The 17,357-nt window shown below is 35.5% G+C and overlaps 1 protein-coding gene across 3 annotated transcripts in view; it reads left to right on the top strand.

The window, feature by feature from the left end:
- Positions 1-17,357, top strand: part of ush (Zinc finger protein ush) — a 224,650-nt gene that overhangs the window by 187,672 nt on the left and 19,621 nt on the right. The window contains exon 1 of one of the 3 annotated variants that reach the window (XM_073080364.1): positions 7,412-7,584. The exons of the other annotated variants lie outside the window; for them this stretch is intronic. The gene's annotated coding sequence lies outside the window, so the exon portion shown is untranslated. Of the gene's footprint in view, positions 1-7,411; positions 7,585-17,357 lie in introns of those variants that run through there. 3 annotated transcript variants of the gene reach the window in all.

The following is a 17,357-nucleotide window of genomic DNA, read 5'->3' as shown; positions in this document are numbered from 1 at the left end:
TGCGTATTTGTTTATCCAATCACACAAGAACTCAAAATTTTCTCCAATTATTATCGAACTACAAATACCACCTGTTATCTACACGACTATGTATGGAATGCGGTCTAACCGCATTTCTCGGTTGGTGAGGCCGCACCCTAATAGCATTTGTTAAGACCATGTATTCGGTAGGGCCGAAGATATGCAGTTTGTGTTAGGAACATAAATTGTATTGTATTGACAAGATTATTCTAAATTTCCTACTACAATTCAAAAAGGAAATTGAATCCTTAATTTATTTGCGGATAGTTTGCGGAAGGGAATAACTGTTATGTATTAGGTAGGTACATACGAGTATAAGACTTGTATTGGTTGTCTTTCGCTTCCAACTAGAATACAAAGAGGACGAGTGCATTAGACGTACTATAGATTAGGAAGCAGCCTAATAATATACGATATATCCTCACCAGGGTGACATAATTATCTCATAAAAAATAGCAATTTTACATTTTTATAGGTTATCGGAATAAGTAATTCCCTACAATGTATGTGTGGTTTAATTTTTGATAGTATTGGATTGAACTTGACAACTCTTACTTTGGACTTCTGTTTCCTATTTGGAATCTTATTTTAAATATTTTGTGAGTCTACCGATTGGCGCCCAAATCTGACGTACCTGTACCGCCCACTAGCTACCTATTTAATTCCTTACCTTAGAAATTTCAACCAAATTTTAGCATGTATCTCGCGAAATTATCATAGATATCGATCATATGCTGGGGAATATTCTCTAAAGTTGCAACGTTGGTGAAATTCCTCGAAGCTCGTATCAGCCACGTGGGCGGAATCTCAGCGATCTGCCACGTGGGTGGCCTCTAGGAAGGACGCTCGGTGATGTGACAAGAAACTGACGTTTAACTACGTCAAAAGTTTTACGAGTGTACTCTTGAGTGATAAGTCTGGATGGTTTTACTCGTAACGTTTTGAAGTAAGTGTTCTTTATAAAGTACGATGCTATTTGCTTCGAAATACTATTTAAAAATAAAATTCAACTTTAATATTCATTTGAAGTTCGCAAAAAATCCTGAAGGACGAATTTTTAAGTTTTTATGTAACAGTCTTACACCCACTTACGGAAAAATCAAAATTACAATAATAATTGTAATAACGCTCTAAAAATGAATTAATTGTATATAACATATAACTTCGCTGACTGACTTCTTATTTACTGCATTTGTTAATATTGCAGTATCTGGCTCACTTCAAAAACTTAAACTCATTCATAAGTAAAAAAATATAAATCTAAAAGACCACTATGAAACTATGATATAAAACAATTGTCGATTAATCCAAGTGAGCGACTATAAATCGCCAATCGACAGCGACATCGCGACATTCGACCACCCGATACGCTGCGCGACCCGGCACGACACCGGGCCAACTGAACCACGACACGAGATGTTTATCGACGCCCACGCGCCGTGTAACGTTTAGCGGATATGTTATTTAAGGATATTAAATGACAATAAATTTACGTAGCAAATATTAAACTTGTGTTTTGAACGGTTCGCTTATCTTGAATTTTGTGGCAAAATAGGTTATTGTTTAATTTAATTTAAAGGTCGTTTGTTGCACGCAATGACTACCTTCCTAAAAGACTCAGTTTCTATACTAGTAAAGATGGAACCAAAATCCCGTCAAGATAATTTTTCAGTTATTTTGTCCTGGCGAAGTTCCAGCCTAGGCTTACCACCGAGTTTGATTAAGCTTTTAAAAGAGATAGGACAAACAATAAGAACATTTTCGAAAAATTGTCTAAAAAATGCGGAATTCCTCACGTTTATGTCTTGTCCTCGTATAGGTATATAAGAGATCCTCAAATCATTTCTAAGCATCATGACGTCACAGCTCGTATGCCAATAAATCGCGGCACAGGGACACCGCGGGCAGGATAGAGGGATCTGTTAACAACCGCCGGCCGCGACTCGATGCGTATCGCCGCCTACGTGCAACGCGACTGTTTAGGTAACGCGTATTGTTCATATGTCCTTCTCAACGGACATGTCCGCGGTTTTTATTATAATGAAAGAACCCTAAAATCGAAGTGTAAAAATTAATATCCCATTGCGTGTGAATGCGCTCTGTTTTTGCAGAAAGTCCTACCAAAATTGAGTAATTTGCAAGTCTTTTAGAAATATTAGAAATATATACAAAGAGAGCCAAAATTTAAGAATTTAAACTTAATGACGGATTTTGTTTCTATATAGCGCAAATATAATTAGAAGGTCAGTACAAAAGAAAAACTAAATATTCTATAACATGAATTGTACCAAATGGCGATTATTTAAAGGCATTTACAGCCCAAAATTTTTGAAACACTTAGGTAATTACCACTTCTAAAAAAAATATTATATTTTTATTCAGTCTTCAGTTATTAATGTTTATATTCCAATTTACATATCTAATAACTAATATAGAGTAAAAATGACTGCGTACGAACCGTGTTTCATAATTACCCGCCCAACACGTCACTTCTGGGCGGGGTAGGGCGGCGTGTCTAACTCAGCAGATAGTATGCGTTATCTACGTTATGATAAACAGTTTCGCCGCTTCTAATTAATATTTTAAAAGGTTTTCCACTGAGGTGACACACCTTGACGTAAACGTATGGTAGAATTTTGTATTAAATTAGTATTTTAGAAGTTAAGCGCGCAGTTCTGCCAGTTTGAATTTTTGTATATTTTATAGATATTTTTAAGTGACCTCATTAAAATCCTACATAATTATTTGAGTGTCCCATATATAATAATAAAAATACAATTAATAAGTATAACATTAAATTGCAATTAATAATTGTTTTGCCCAAGAAAGTTTAACTTGAAACCAAATCATATTCAAAATCTAAATTTTATATAATATAGCCATATTAAAATGTAAGTAAATGATAAAAACTGCATGAAAAACCATATTTATATAAAAAAAGTATTAAATTATAAGGCTTTCATGTACATACTGTATAATGTAGTTGTCATCTGAATCTTATTTATTATGCCACCTGATAAGTATGTTTATTTATTTAATAAAAATAATAAATTAAATATAATTAAACAGCCAAATTTGTTTTTTACATCTACATTCATATGCTAGAACTAGTAGAACTTTGATCATAACCATTTCTTAACTTGTTTATTTTAACCGCCATGTACATCACTATTAAATGAATAAAACGCCTGATATTAAAATGTAGTACACCCAAGACCATGGGGCCAGTTAAAACATTAATTTGTGTCATGACTGCGACGTCACTTCATGGCGTGTCACCTTATCATATTATCAGTCACGCAATGCGTAAGAATGTATGGCAGTACGCATTGTCATGTTTTAAAGTTCGCCTGAGTTATCCAAAAGCACAATGAAACATCTAAGGAATGTTGACTTCATTCGAATTTGGCTTGAGTTATTAATTGTTGGAATGACGGCATCGTTCTGTGAAATCTACGGAATAGCTAAATGAATACATTAGTCATTTTTGATACGCTAATTTAGAGCGATGTTACTATTCATACTTTAGAACAAAATATTCGAATTCAAGAAGATTCTTTACTGAATTATCTTTGAATATTTTGTAATGTGGGAATTAGGTCATAAGGTAAATTTCAGCCTCAGAAAAATGCTGTACCTATGGGTATCACATATAACATTGCGAAAGAAGTTAAAATAAAAATGCTTGACTAAATATCGATCACTAAAAAACTAGAAAAAAATTAACACCTGTCGACACATTGGGATTCTGCAGAAGATCGACCACAGGTGCTTATTATTTTTAGAAACCTATGGTAGAACATTTCATTTAAGTTTTTGCCTTGCCACATGCTTTTTATAAAAACAACAGCACTTGTCACTGCTCTCATAAGCAAAGACAATTGATCTTTTATAATCTACCCAACCAACAACCCAGAAAGTGGCACCGCAAACTACACCAACAACAACACCACGCATGTCCTCAAATAACGAAAATACTTCCGTATTTGGCTTCGTAGATTTATTATCTACATTGAAGTCGATTGCTCTGTCCGCGGCTGTCGCATCGCGTGACGCGGAACTACGGCAGATACGAATATGTGTCTCCATTTACATAAGCGACCTATTTGTGTCGCTTTCTGTCATCGATGACGCCCTCTATGATATGTGAGAGGTACTTTCCTAAGAAAAATCCTAAAAATCAAACTTGGACTTCACACGATAAATGAGGTTTATATGAAAGTAGAGAACCAATATATAACCCACCATACTTGTCACTTTACAACTATATCAAGTGTCAGTATACAAGTTTAAAAAAGACGCGCTCTACACTCACAGACTTCAGGGCTAGCAAGTGTAACAATACACGATGAATCTTAGGCAAGACTCTTTTTTTCTTTTTTTTTTATTTGTTCACGAGGGGGAAACCTTCAAAAGGTACCCGATGCCGTGGGAGCGACACAGGGTTATGTGGGACAAGACTCTACGAGGCAGTGAATAAAATTTCATAAAAGCTACTCTATATTGATCATCATCATCATCATCAGCCCACGTTAGTCCACTGCTGGACATAGGCCTCTCCCAAGGTACGCCACTGAGCCCGATCTTCGGCTCTCCTCATCCAACTAGTTCCCGCCGCCCGGCGCAGATCGTCGCGCCACCTTTCGGGAGGCGTCCCACACTACGTTTGCCTAGACGCGCTCTATATTGATAGTGCACTTTTTATATTATAAAAGTAAGAAACTCATAAATGTAAGCATCCCAAAATATTAACGAATATTTTTTTATACCTATACCTATATATATTTATATAGTAGGTATGAAGGAATACCTACTGTATAAATATTCTATACTACTTCGGGTGTTGTATGCGCTCGGTGACGGACGCAAATACAGCGCTGCCGAATATTTTTTATTATATTAGTATACCTTCATACCTACTATATAAATAAACATAGGTCTGCATACAAGATCAGGGGGGCTAGCCAAGTTGACATTCTACAGTCGCTTGCGCTGTAGAAACGCTATAGAAACGCTAAAATGTATGAAATTATCAATGATCACGTGATCAAAATAGCGAAGTAGAAAAGTCGTAGCCAAGTTACACGATAGAATAGAACGCTAGCGATTCTACAATGCTCATGTCATTGCTTTTTTCCATACAAATGACAACCTTTTTTTTGACTTTTTTGTCAAATTTGTTAGCGAAGCGTATTCTAAGATAAATGTCATAGTGAGCAATCGTGCCGACCCTGTAGAAAACGTAAACGCTAATAAAATGGCAGATTCTGTATCAGCTGTTTGTCACTTCACTACGCGCTATCACTGCATTATAGACTTTAATTACTTTTGATCATTTGAAAATGTATACTTTAAATGGTTTAAATGTGTTGAAATTTGAATATGGCTCTCTATAACTAATGTATCCCAATGACAGGTTATAATAGATCTATGGTGTACCCTAAAATATTATAGAAATGAATTACACAGTCGTTATTCTATTTTAAATTAATAGGAGCATATAATATAATAGATAGATACGATAGAACTTAGAGTTATTCCAGTGTTTAAATAAAAATATTGTCACAGTTTAACTGTTTTATTGCATCATTATTAATGCTTCTTTACTTGTAACTAAATCATTTATTTACACCTTAAAAAAATATATAATATTAATATCTGTATCCTTTTTTTCATTATTATCTCCTGTTTCCCAGCAATCTCCCTGTCTAGGCATAAAGCTGGTGGTTAGGTTTCATTTGTTGGCATGGCATGTATGGTATACACCCAGTGACATTTTAATTTATAATAATTGCCTCCTTGGAATCCGCTCCTACGATGGAAGAAGATCCTGAGTAGCTCTCCTTTTGATACGCTTTAAAGTGCGGGTGGAATTCATAAGTTCACTAGCAAGTTCATTGGAGTGTCATTATACTCGTATGTACGAGTATATGATTGTAGTTTGTCACTTTCTCTCTCACTGTTGTCACTGTGGCATCAGCTATCATGCGAAGCATTTTCGATTGGAAGCGCTGTATGATGTCCAAGTTTGAGTTGGATGCGGTTCCCCAAAGTTCGGATCCATATGACCATATCGGTTTTAGTATGGATATGTAGTGGACAAGTTTGTTGCTGAGAGACTTTCGTGCCATGAGCCAGTAAATCTTAACAAGTTGGACGTCCAGATAGTTTCTTTTGGTCATACGTATCCTAAGTAATTTTATACAAAATACATGCAATCGCTGTCACTGTCATTAGTAATATCGCTATGAAATATTTGTGTACTCATTGTAAACAATCACTAATCACCATAGTTACCGTCCATAAACACATTATTAAGTTTAGTTTTTGCAAATAATTTTAAATAATAAAATACATGTGCCATAAAATATGGTATATTTTTTTATTTATATTATGATGATATATTGTAATATTACTATTAAATAATTAATCATTACTATGTAGCTATTTTGGCTGGTGTAGAAACCAGACGATATTGTATTTGACGCCTAATTGATGTAAATGTGATAGCTAACTATAGACTTATCGTATATGTAGAATGACATTAGCTAACGAAGAGAATAGAAAACGAATAGAATGCAAAGTTTGTAACATGGCTAGCCCCTCAGATATGTGTATATAAAGGTATGCGTAGATCGGTATCGCACGCACCGTCAATAAAAGCGCACGCCTGTCAGCGCCTACGCTATAATGTTGTGAAATTTTCATACAAACGCCTCGCTTTATTTGTGTAGATCTAGCTGGGTTCCGATATTATAGCGGATAAATAGTATTCTCTAACATATGTGCTTTATCATTTCGTTATGTTGTGTTCTAAAAATATTTCTTCAGGATTGATCTTTCAGATTTTGTAGGTAGTTTTAAAACTTTTACGTATTTCTCAAAAAACATATAATTATTTCATCTATTTCATCTTACGTGTAATGCTACTCGTACTATCAACTAGGTACTCCTACTACTTTGTAATCAATTGATGGTTAACCCTTTATGATTATAAAAACACAAATGTTACGTTAAAAATCTCATATAAGTATGTTACCCTTCTAACCAGAACCCAGCTGCGCTACAATACTATAAAAGTAAAAATAAATAAGCGATAATGCCACCATAGTCGAACCGAAAAAATCTCTACAGACGTTTATTTTTAACATACTTCATGATATTAAAACATGCATTTTCTTTTCAGGTAAGTCGCCGTTCCACAATAGCCGTCACATCTATGCATCCAGGTGCTCCCCAGCGTCCGGCGCGCGGCCTAACGACCACAAAACGCGTTTTAAATTCACCGCTCGAACGCCATTAATCGCATACAAATCGTCGGCAATACGCCCATAAAGCAAACGGGAAATGCGAATAAAAACAACGCGGGACAACCGAAATAAATATCGATTCATAACACAATACAATCTATAATCGAGTAAAAAGTAGGGGTGGGCACATCGTATCGGCGACATCGCGGTATTGTCATTTAGTATCGCGCCGCGTGATCGCGTACGAAACTACGAAGGAACGCCATCTGTCACAAAATATCGCCGTTTCCATTCGGCGATTCTGTTTAATACGGTTAGTGTTTTGTTGGCACGCATTTTTATAACTGATGTCTTTTTAGGTTTTATTTTTATAACTGCGTCTAAGGAAAATTATTCAGTCAACTGGTAAGCGGGCACCGTTGCTTATGGACATGGTTAATATGTCTCCCGTTTTGACGGATACAACGTTATATACTTGTATTTAATAGTCATACGTTTTTTCACTTCAAGAAAGTGTTTCCTGATCGTCATATTATACGTCTTGCGTCTTGCTAAGCGATTACTTCAGTCCATGCAAACCTAGAGTCAAACCCAAGTAGGACAAAATGATTTAAGGGTAGCTTATATTATTCTTCTCATTTTTTTCCTTTATAACTAGTGTCTAGCAGTATAACCTGGTGGTTATAACTGGTATGACCTCGCTCCGTTCTTTTGAAAGAGTCAGTTTAGTTTTAGAGGAATAACGTATCGTATAATCGTAATCATAATGTTATTAAAACAAAATTTAACGTGACTGATCAACATACTCGTAAGTGCCATGATAATTGTTCCTTACATTACTGACTTATGATAACACCAGTCTCTCTCGTCCTAGGGATGTCCAGCTTAGTGCTGTGACTGCGACAAAATTTTTCAAGAAACATAAAAATACGTAAAAACTCCATCAGAAAAGACCTTCAGACATTTCAAATCAATAAGACCTATTTTTGCTTTAATACGTACCATATAACCAAATTACATTACCCACTTAGCAACGAAGAATGCTATCTAACTCTCCTTTCGAATCTAAACGACCGACGCTCCACTATCGTTGACGAATCGTTCACAAATCGCTTGAAACACTACTCGTATTGATATCTATACGCTATTAATCGCACCGACGCGCGCCTAATTGCCACTACGAAATATTGTTGACATTTCTACACTGGAACTGATCGGAGTCTAGAACGATTCTCAGCTCTATGGTCGGAGGAATTGAGCGGAGAAATGCACGAAGAACGTAGTGGAGTGGATTTGAACGGCCTTAGGCGTTTGTCCCATTGCCAATGTATGTGACAGGCGATGAAATATTTTGTCGCCCTTAATTCCAGGCGCATTCGTTATTTGGAAGAAAAAGTGTTATTGTAGATTTTGTACTGAAATTTATTTTGACAGAAAATTAGTTGATCTCCATCAAAATTTAGGGGTTAAGAACTTAAGATTATAGTACGAATTCTCAAGCATTCCTTGTTTCTTCTTCTTTATCATTACTTTTTATAATGTGGGAGTAGCAGACGAACATGCAGTCCCCCTGATAGTAAGTGGCTAGTGCCGCCTATGGACATTTGTCATCAATCGCAAATAAGAGTAGATTCATAGATGATTCATCGGTCGTAGTTGCATCCCTGAAGACTACACTGAAATGCCTCGGATAAATATTTCTTCAAACCGGAACACAGTAGCTCAACCTTGATGTTTTCAGGCAGAAATAGGTGGGACCTCTGGAGTCGAATAACAATAGGTCAAACTTCTAAAATTTGCTTAATATATTTAGCTGTCATTACATAAAAAAACATTGTTAAAAAAAATTACAAAAAAATACAACCGACTTATAGGCCACTAGTACACTGCAAAGGAAATAATAATTTAAAAAAATAATCGTGACTAATTTATAGCCCGTCCTTTTTGGAAATTTGGCTAAAAACATTTATCAACTCGCTATAAAACTCCCGCTCAAGCCTAAGACGATTTTCTTGCGGGCCAGCCGCAAAAGATATGTTTGGCTCGACGCGGAGATTTGTAGGCGATTTGTAACGCATTGCACTCTGTTGTAGCTGCCAAGCTTAACACATTGTGTGGCAAATTGAACTGGTTTATACATGGCATATATTTATGCAAATATGTAGTACTTAAGTACTTAAGTATTATAATAAAAGGTGAGGTCGGCCATTTGTGATGTAAGGTACTTTTTGTTTCTTCTGTGGCGATCATCACACTTTTAAAGTAATAAGCGAGATTTTGAGATTCATTTTCGGTATAGGTATTCAGTAAATTATGTCTAATCTATTCGATATATGATACATATAAATCCTATTAAGTTCCGTAATTCTTACCAATTATATGGTACGGTAGTATTATCATATTGTATTGTAGGGCACAGAAAGTCGTGGAATTTTATATAAACCACAGACAATGTCGATATTACGATGCTTATTAATTAGGTGAATTAGCATATTGGAATGAAATCGATATAAATACTTATATTAAGCATTGAGGTATTTGATCTAATCACCCATATTGTATCGTAAACATTTACTATGTTTACACTTTTACTCGTTTGACACTTTTGAGTGCTTAAATATTTGTAAAGTTCCAGATTCATCCTACCTTTAATTATAAGATTCGATAAAGAGTTCTATTAAAATCATTTTGTCGCAAAATGATCGAATAGGTCATCGGTAAATCGCTACTTACCCTATACCTGTCAAATAGAAAATAATTTATCATTTGCTGTTATTAAACGGTTGCGTATTTTTAGAACATCGACGTAGGTTCATATCATAAAATATCTCGTTAAAAGTAAGTGTAGCATTTGTATTCTATAATATTGTATGTAGCTTCGTAGATATGAAGAGCAGAACACATTTGTACGCGTGATTCAAGCTTTCAGGCCAGGGTCGCCTCGCAGATAACTCAAACGGTCTTCTTTTAATCATTCATACGTGATTCATTGTGGTTTTCACACAGAAATGTGTTCTATCTTTGTATTAACAAAGTGAGAGTAGAATCTCAGAGATTGTGGATAAGTACTTGAAAGCTATTTAAGGTAGATAAATAAAAATACTAAAGGCGATATGCCTTTAGTATTACTCGTACCTAATGTTGAAAAATATTACATTATTATATTTACTTTAGAAAATTATACAACATATATGTTTTTCGCATAGTTTATAGTGCGCTTTTTAATTTTTAAAGACTAGGTATTAATATAAAATAACAATTTTTAGAACTATTTTGGCTAAAAATGAATAAATAACAAAACGCTTGATTTACTTCATATTATCATCTTTTACATTAGACAGAAACGTAATAGAGCCAGTATGGTGATGGTGACGGGAGTGTATGTCGATGTATGAGGCCCTTGGTCCTCAGGTGTGACAAGGCATCTATAATCGGTTTCAGATAGAACCTGTTAAATAGAATTGGTCACGCATATCAATGGTCGACAGTAACACCATCAACTGGACTGCAAGCTCATTTTTTTATAAGACTAAAAAAATGCGGAAGTTTCTTTTACTGAACATTGTAAACTGTACAATTTACAAGCGAAATATATATCGATTACAAATCGCCCGGGTCGATTAGTTCGATTCCACAAATGCACAATCGGAAAGCAAGAATATCGGGCCGCTGGCTAGCTAATGAGAACTACCATTGTTTACAGATCCGATCGTGTAATCTCCCACTATTTTTGCTCGTCGTGTTCAAACTTATCTTGTTATTTTGTAAAAAATACAACCTGTATCTGAGAACTTGCAGTTTGCGAGAAAATCAATGCAGACGCTGTAGAATCGATTTTAAAACCTACAAATCGATTAAATATATTTTTTTTAAAGTGCATTAGAAATAATGGATTTCATCAGACTGACGATGGTATGGCAACATTTTCTATTTTTTTCTATGTGGGTATGTAATGCCATTTATGATAGTTATATAACTATTTCTCATTTGTTAAATAGATATTTATTTCCTTAATTTTGAGTTTTTCCAAACATTTACAATGGCATTTCCTAAATTAGAATTTTTACAAAGAAACTTTAAGTTTTTGCTTGTTTTTATTTTATCTTCATTCTATAGCGCACAAGTTTGTACGATACGTTTATTCCACGCCAGTAGCGACATCTGGAGGCGAAATGTAAGCATTATTGCACAATCTGAGTTACGCTAATGAGCCCGGTACCTACCATTGTTTACAGATTGGATCGCGTTATCTCACTATTTTCGTTCTCCCACTTATCTCTCGAATTCGATTCGATTGTTTTCTCGGTTTTCGTCAGTGTTCGTTGTGTATCAATACGGACCGATCGGCAGATAATCGGATTGTTTCAAACGATAAAACGTATTGTTTCACTCGTTACGCTTTTTTGATACGCTGTAGGTATTCATGGTGTTTAATTACTGGTATAAATAAAACACCGTTGATTGACGAGATATGATGATGAATTACAGTTTGTAGGTTGTGTATTGTTTTTAGGATGTTGCAATTAGCATATTGGTATAGATTAAAAATTAAAATGTTTTATATTGCAACGTACACGCAACTGAATCTGCATAGTCTGGAAACTACCCATTTTCCGCAATTTTTTTCATCTTCGAATCTAAAATAGTAAAGCATGGCGAATTTAATCTGAAATGTCTGAAATATAACATTACTAAAACAAAAGCTTGAATAAGTACCTATTCAGTGACTCGCCTGAACCGTTAAACGGTACAGTTTGATTAAATAATTTTATACAAACCTTAAAAGATATCTATGACCAAACTGCACATACTCTTAGAACAGCGGCTTTACCTGAGCAGATCAGAAATACATTGGCAGTCGTGAGAACTAAGATAGCCGCCTCATACGTAACTCAGCAGGCATCCACAACCTTCCACCTAACGCAACTGCTTCACGCTACAAATAAATGTTTTGTTTAAAAAGCCCTTGCCACACTCGTAAAGTTCTTTCAAAACGCTTAACAAGTGTAGCAAAACATCGCTCCGGTCCATCAAAGATCGCATCTCGCCAAACAGGTGATACGAATGCTGGAAACAGGTAGCAAATTAGGCAACTCGCACACGATACGATCGCGTCACCCGGTGCGTCCGACGCGTCAACGTAACGAACCGTATTGTATGCAAAACGCGTCCAACAGGATAAATAAGCGTTTTTCCACTATTGTTCAACGCAAGTTATGGTGTAGCTGTCTCGTTTCAATTGGGAATACTGTAATGAAGATCAGAAATCATATCATATACTTTGGTGGACTTATGACAAACTTATGATATCAGATAATTTTATATTGAATCTGCTTGCTGATTTATAGCAATGCTAGCCGTAGATCTCTAGAGCTATATTTTACTTCGAGTAGCGGGGTAGCGACCATCTCACTCCAAATAATATTTGGCCACCCAAATTCTCAAAATGAGATTTAGCTATCCTTATTTCATATTATATCAATTGGTCATGCTTAACGCATCGTTAAAGCACAGAAAAATCTAAATTTACAATTTTCCTGTCAAGATAGTCCGATAGGCCTCGCTCGTTGTTGATCAATGATCCTTCATTAGATTCATCTTCGTTTATCATCACACATTTACACCATTATGGTTTAGATTTTCACGTTCAGATATTTTCGGAAAACCGTCCGAGAAATTGAAACACGCCTAGCGATTAGCTTATACTTTTCCTTACCAATTTTCCACGATTCTCTATTGTAAGTTTCATTGTATGACGATAGCCCGCAGCCCGGTTTAGACAGATCCCTTCCAAAGCACATCAATAAGTAATCTATTAGCAACTTTACAACAAGAAACTTTGTGTTCATAATCGTTTAGCCCACTGAAGCTCGTATGACGTTCTGTCATTATTCTGGGGTTGATCTTGTGCGTAACTACCGCCATTCGTTGCTACCAAATTGGGTTTTAATTCAGCTGCAACAGGGGTGAGTTTTGTCCGGATTATCGGTTGGATTTACGTCGTTCGGGCGGCACGGGGGCTGGCGCTATCAGAATCACCTTAATGATGCCTCGATGGCGGATAGCCATTGTGTGGGATGTAAATTTGTAGCCGTCGGCGCGGGTAATGATGTGAGAACAAACTGAGATGCCGATAGCTCGATCGGGATCGCTCGCCCCACTGTGCTGTTCCTTCGGGTTGTATCGTGTGATCCCGCCCGCTTTTGTTTTTTTAATGTCGAACGCATTGTCTTTTGTCATAATGCCTCTGATTGTTTACAAGTTTTGCTCGTAAAATGGAAAATGTATGCGGAGATTGTATCAGAATTTTGCTCTTCGTAAGTTTTTGTAGCGTAGGTACCTAAGTGCTTTTATGTTGTTTAACGTTTTTCGTGATTGCAGACACATGCCAATAAGATGACTGTTCTGAAGTAGACTATACTGAGTTTAACGTTGATTTGATAAACTAAAGATTCGTATAGGCTTATACTTATTCAAAAAATAACAATACATCTGGGTACCTCGGCAATCTCAATAATCTCAACAACAATCTCGTAACCTCGGTAATCAATCCCGCGCGTAGTTTTAAATAAAAAAAACGTACACAATATCTTCCACACAGATGACCTAAAAATGAGTTGCAGAAATAAAGTCATTTAATTTTCACTTAATACATTTATATCTAGAAATGCACATTTCCAAAAGGTTAGGATTCTATCACAAAAGTAGCCCAACCTTCCTAAATGATTATGCGTTAGCGTGTGTACACAGCATTATCTTTTTACTGCCTACTCATTAACGAGGGAAGCCTTTTAGCGCTAAACTACACAAAAACCAACATGAACAAACTGACAAAGCACGCATTTATCCAATCTCAAACTACCCTAAACCTTTCCGTATTATTACACATAAACAAACAAAGCGTTACAGATTCAAAATGGCGGGAGTGTATCATTAGCGGTTATCGCACTATTTTGTCGAATAGACAAAATTTTCAGTCTTTCAACGCACATCAACATAATGAGTGCGGCGTAAAGCCGTTTTGAGGCGGACGCGATAAATAATAAACCCACTAAAAGGAGCTTGATGAAAAACGACGTACGATGCGGGCACTTAATTTTGGCGCGAAATTAGACCGCCATTTTGTAAGCACGGTGACATTCGTGTGTCGTTTATAAACAAAAGCAGCAATTTGTAAAGGTAACTTGTGTTTATATTTCAAATGTTTACATGTCTTAACGAACTTAAATCCTTGGGTATCTATTAATGTTACAGTAAATAATAAAATCACAAAACAACTTTCTACTTAAACGTTATCTGTACCAACATTCTGTCCAAATCGGCCATTAATTTTGAAAAACAGATTAATGAGTGACTTTTTAAACTGGAACCCATATCTCGAACTCGGGGTACATTACATAGGAATCCACAATTAAGACACTTAGGCGGGACAGCGTGCATGACATCATTATCAGAAGAATCGATTCTTTTTCTTTTATATCGAGAGTATAATCGGGATGGAGCGTGGCGCCGTCCGATCTGTTTTATCGTCGTATTATCGACGACTAATGCATCGGCCGCGATAACGCGGACATAAGAGCGGGGGCAGATAAACTCGGTGTGGCCATGTTAAAAATAGTTTACACGCATAGTTTGTTGTCTATGGTAGGGCTATGAGTCGGTTTATTATTTTGTGGATTATGCGTATGTTTTGTGTGCAAAAGTTGTAATATAATTTCCCTTTGCATAATAAGAATTTGTGTTTTATTCGATTCACTTGTATAACAAAACTTTCGTCGCAATTCTTAGTGCGTAGAGTAAATTATGATAAAAGTTGCATAAATTACAAATGAAGTATTTAAATAATTATGTACATAAGAGGTGCAACAAATGTACTGTGTCCAAAAAATCATTTAAACCCAACTTAATAATATTAAAAACCGGCAACGACATCCCTATCACCAATTTTAAATTTCGAATTCCTCCAAATGCCCAAGTTATCGACAGCCAAAAGGTATACGTCTTCCTTATTCAAATTGTCGTTACGAACTCTTTCGGCTAGCTATCTGGCGGTCGGAGAGATGGCAATAATAAAAATTATCTATACAAATGGGCCAGGATTACTGGGAGACATAAATTCGGCTCCAATGAGCGCTGTGCGGTGCGATAAAGGGGCAGTCGGTTTAGCTTCGACGCTTTTTGCTAGTTTTTTGATTGGGTCAAATATCTCTTTTAATATCATACCATAGATATAATAACTTACGTACATAACGTAAGAAATTATATCTTTATAGAGAAAAGATAATATGTCATTAATATCTCAATGACTTAAGAAATATTGCAAGACGATCTCATGAAATTACGTGATGAGATGATTACCAAAAGCCTGGAAATGAAACATGGAATGAAAGTTTAGTTCGTTTTTTATTTTAATTAATAGTCGGTAAAGTAAATTGTTGTTCAAAATCCCTCCCGCAATTGTTTGTATGCACATGATTTTACAAGAAATTTGTAAATCTTGTTCATTAAGTCACTAGTTCGTGGAGAATTGAAAGTTTAAAATTTTTAAAGATATTTATAAGATTCTGCTATATTTTGAACCGAGAAAAGCAAATAAGTAGTTAAGTACTTTTCCTATTTACGGTATGTATTTAAAAAATACATAAAACGGACACTTTACGGTTTGTAAAAAATACAAACAGATAATACACTAATAAACATCACGTCAAACCGCTTTTAGACCGAAAGTCTTTGGCAGAGGATAGAGAAATATTTTAAAGTGCAATCCGCTTAAAAAACGGGTAAAAGCTGAAAGCCCGGCCGGCGTCGGTATCGCGCTCAGAGACACCGCGCCAGAGTTATTCGACAAAAATGCTAATTTTCAAATCTCAGCCACTTGTTGCACTGCCGGCGAGGAACGAGATGCGAGTGCGGGAGACTGCAAGCGATAAGGGAGTGGGTGTAAGCGGAGTGTAAATTTATATACGTATCTTTTTATTTTGGGCTAATTTCGTTCTAAAGTTTCAGAATGGTATTTTTCTTATCAAATGCTCAAATCAAAATGATCAAATGCGTATTAAATTCAGTGATCACTTGAACTGTATAAGGTATGTACCTAATAATAGCAGGTACACAAAAAAACGCAATCCACACTCATAATTTTAATATCTTTCTAGTATTAAATCTCTAACGCACTACGTAACATACTAAGGTTACTGTCACGAATCAGAACTGAAAATTTGTAAATGGCAAAATGAATTATTTTTTTTAATTGAGTCAAACGAGTTACATCTTCAAACGCGCAAATATTAGTGACTGCCAGTGCTAGACCACAGTTTTTACAATTTGAAAACCAGGTTTTACCATAAAATAAATCCGCGAGCAATATTCTCATATCGCTTTCACTTTATGCGTTCACGTGTGACAAGTGCCTTACACTCTCCCGCCCGCTACAATCGCGCCACTCCACCCGCTTTTTTCTTCTGTTATCCACGATTCGATGTTTATCCTCAGCTTACTACCAGCAGTCGGAACAGGGCCATTCATTTTTGTATTATGCAAGGATTTTGGAAGATAATTTCAAAATGGCGACATTCATTTATTGTTATTTTAACCGTTAGAGTTATCAGTAAATATATTTTTGATTATGTACTCAATTAATTAAAATAAAGAGGAAAAAATGTTTTAAATAAAGAGGGATTTTGAGGAAATTTATTTTAATTACTTACTATATTCAATACGATTGTTCTATTTAAAAATAAAAGCCTATTGTATAAACATTCAATTATCGATACGTTTATCGTTTAGGCGGAAAAAAATAAATTGCGTACCTACAATATTAGGCACCCAATTAAATCTTATCATAATAATTGAGCCGAAAAACTGATATAGGTAAATTAAAAAATATATATTAACCACAAATAATAATTAAAATACTCGTTTTCCAAAATTAAACCGTTTTACCGTACTTGCACAACACTATAATTTTTTCAACCAAACTATCGCACCGCGAATCGATAATTAATCGAGTCTCGATTAAAATCGCACTCGATCGGCATTCGATGGCAATCCGAGCGATTTTCTTTAATTATACAAATTACATTTTGA

Source organism: Epargyreus clarus, unplaced genomic scaffold, assembly GCF_041222505.1.
Source record: "Epargyreus clarus isolate Ecla_fem2 unplaced genomic scaffold, WU_Ecla_fem_2.2 ptg000015l, whole genome shotgun sequence".
Taxonomy (NCBI): Eukaryota; Metazoa; Arthropoda; class Insecta; order Lepidoptera; family Hesperiidae; genus Epargyreus; species Epargyreus clarus.
This window is presented reverse-complemented; position numbering and strand designations above follow the sequence as displayed.